At 56.9% G+C, this 3,248-nt stretch overlaps 1 pseudogene; it reads right to left on the minus strand.

The window, feature by feature from the left end:
• Positions 1-267: 267 nt before the first annotated feature.
• On the minus strand, positions 268-1,626 carry LOC103583122 (annotated as a pseudogene).
• Between the last annotated feature and the right edge of the window lie 1,622 nt (positions 1,627-3,248).

Below are 3,248 nucleotides of genomic sequence, written 5' to 3' on the forward strand. Positions count from 1 at the left end.
GAGGCTCAAGCGCCCCATGTGCTGGGTGCAGCAGCTCCCCACTTGCATCTCTGATACCTCGTCAGGGCTGTCAATGAGTTACATGGGGTTTGGTCTTGGTTGGTGGAGACCCTTCCAGCTGGTGGAGGAGGACGGGGCACGGCCTGGGCCTGGCTGCCCTTCCCCTCTGCCCCACCCAAGTCAACTGATGTTTGCCTGAGCTGCCCCTTCCCTTTGATAAAATGTCTCTGCTGCTGCTAGGAGAAGCGGTGCCTGGATCTTCTGAGCCTATGCGTTGTAGGGCTTGGGGTGGCTCATGGCCCCAGCCCTCATCTCATTTCCCGATGCTCCTGACTCTCCTGCTACAACCCGTGGCCTCCACAGTGATGGAGGTTTGTCTTCAGCCACGGCACACGCTGTCTGGCCATGGCCTTCTTCCCCAGTGCTGTGGCAGCACAGCAGTTGGCCGCGCTTCAGTGATGGGACAGCCCCTTCCTGTAGGGTCTGGCTGATGCTCTCGCCAAAAGACCCTGCCTGCATGGGGACCTGAGCTGCAGGGACTGCCTGCCCAAGGCCCCCGCTACTGCCTGCCTGCCCGAGGCCTTCCGGCCCCTTCCTACATGACTCTGCTTCTCCTTCATTACAGCCATGGTGGCCTCCCTCTCCTCTTCATCTCGAATGACTTTCATTAACTCCATAAAAGTGGGGTGACAGTCTCGCTGATCCAGGAGCTCGAGCTTGTGCCAGAGGGTGGTGGTCATGCAGGCCCAAGATAGAAAACATTTCAGGCGAATCAGGTCTGTGCTCTGCTCGAAGGGGCTGTGCTCCACGGCTTTCTGCAGCAGGGGCTCTAAGTGTAGCAAGTAAGCAGAGACTTTCTCTCCAGTTTTCTGAAAGGTCTGAAGAAACCTAAACTGAGAGCGTCTAAAGTCCTCTTTATTCCCAAAGATCTGCTTCAGGGCGTCCGGACACTGCTCCACAGTGATAGTCATTGTGGGCCCAGAGCACCCGCATGATGGACAGGGCAGAGCTGCGTAAGCTCTCCAGCAGACGCCACCTCTTCTCCCCCTCAGACACTTGCCACATCTGCATCATGTCAGTGACCTGCTCCAGCCACACCTCAAAGGTCTCTTGGCGTGGGCCTGGGAAAGCACTTCCCGAAAACACTTTTGGTTTTTGGTACCATGTGCTGTCTTCCAGAGGCTGCAAAACTGCTGGTCAGACTTGGCTCGAGCCCTCTAGCTCCATGTCCTCAGTGGACAAGGTGCTGTAGGCCAGGGTTTTGGCCACGTCTACCACTCTCCGGCTCTCATCTTTCAGGAAGTACTTCAGTCTACTGATAAATTGTTCATCTGGGTTCCGGGGTTTTACCAGCACTTCCCAGGTGCCCCCATTTCCTGGTATCTGACTAGGGATTGTAGCAAAATTGACAGTGTCAGCCAACTCGATGACGACAGCCCTGGCATTGTCTTCCCTTAGGAACGTTCTGCCCAGCACCCTGTACGCACACAGGGGCTTGAAGCCTGCCTTCACGGTCCCTTCCATTTCAGCCTCACTACACTCCACGGGGATGCCCACGATCAGCAGGGCCTTCCTGGGGTCCAGGTCCATGCCCTTGCACCAGTCCTCTAACACTGTCTCCGCCATGGCTCTCACTGCCTACGGACTGATCTAATACTAGGGCACTAATCAGCTCAGAGCTTTACCTGGACTCAAATAATTCTGAGCCAATGCCAAGGAGGAAGGCAGAAGTGCCCCAGGTTTCCACAGCCTGTAATGCAGAGGGGTGAGAGCATCGCTAACACCCACTCCCCACCTCCACCCAGAGCACCTCCTCTGCCCCCACCTCCCCATGCAGGGATTTAGTCCCTGCTTCCCAGGGCTCCTGCAGTTATTTTGTGGAGAGCAGAGTGTGGAGGGTCTCCCCAGGCAAATCTCCCCCACCTCAGCCCTCCTAGTTGGACTCCATTTTCTGTGGGTTCCTCCTTGAAATCCGTGTGCTGTGCATGCCTGTGGTGAAAAGGCCAGTGTCAGTAGGCAGGGCGTGATGCCTGGGGACACTCACAAAGCCCTCAAGGAAGGAGAGGGCAGCAAAATGCCCCCCACCCCCTGGGGCTCTGCTGCCCCTCAATACCTGGCACCCTCCTTGCTGGGGCAAAGGCTGGCAGAAGGAGCTGCAGAGCTCTCCTCTTTCTCAGAAAATGCCTGACAGATGAGAGAGATGGCTGGAGCTCTGTGCAGTGCAGTGAGAGGGGCGGGTATGGAGCGCGTGGGACGAGCTCCAGTCGCCGAGAACAGTGTGGACCATTGGTTTCCATTGCAGCAGGGTGTCTGCAGTAAGGCTAAGGCCCTCAAGGCGCAACAGGTGATGTCACCGGCCTCCAACCAAGGAAGCATCTTAGCCACAAGGGGGTGAGTGAGGGAAGGGGCGGTGTGGAGTGAGGTGGGAAGCAAGGGGTGAGTGCTGGAAAAGAAGAGCTTGTGCTTTCAAATAGTGTGGAAACTGGAATAAGGGGCAGAAAGGGACCCAGAAAGGGTCTCCTCTGCCACACTGTAGGAAACAGACAACTCTTGCTGTAGGTGTGGCCCTGCCCTGCAGTCTGTGAGCCCTGGCAGGCAGCCCCTCCACTCCTGCTCTTTGCCAGGGTTACCCAGGCCCCTCCCAACACAGCCCACCTCCCAGCTGCTCACCCTGCTGAGTAGGTCCCACCAGCAGTTCAGATGCTGCTGCGATTCCGATTCCACCAGCACTCAGCACTCGCTGTGCCCTCTAGCTCTGTCCACTCAGGCAGATCCAGAGGTGATGGGTCCCGCTCCACTGGATCTATCCAAAGCAAGACAGACGTATGTTAGTATGGTTCTGGTCCACGTCTCCCACTCAGGTTGTGTCAATTCTGAGTCTCCAGAGGTGTACACAAGGACCCTGGTGCAGGGATACAAGAAACTACCCAACTGGGGGCTGCTGCTTAGGCAGAAAAGATCCAGAGGTAATGTTGCTGTTCCAACCCCAGCACAAACCCCACCAATTCTTAAAACCCACTCCTCCCCCCCAAATCCACCCTTCCCCCCAAATCCACCCCTTTCCAAGCTCCACCCCTGTTCAAAGCCCTGCCCTCACCCAAGCCCAACCTTTATCCCCAAGCTTCCCACTCTCATTTCCCTGTGCTCCCCACTCCCACCCTATTACCTACAGCCCCCAGTTCCCGCCACTCGTTCACATACAGCCTCCACCTTATCCCCCACCCCATGCCTGGACAGGGAGACATCAG

Source organism: Galeopterus variegatus, unplaced genomic scaffold, assembly GCF_000696425.1.
Source record: "Galeopterus variegatus unplaced genomic scaffold, G_variegatus-3.0.2 Scaffold19834, whole genome shotgun sequence".
NCBI lineage: Eukaryota > Metazoa > Chordata > Mammalia > Dermoptera > Cynocephalidae > Galeopterus > Galeopterus variegatus.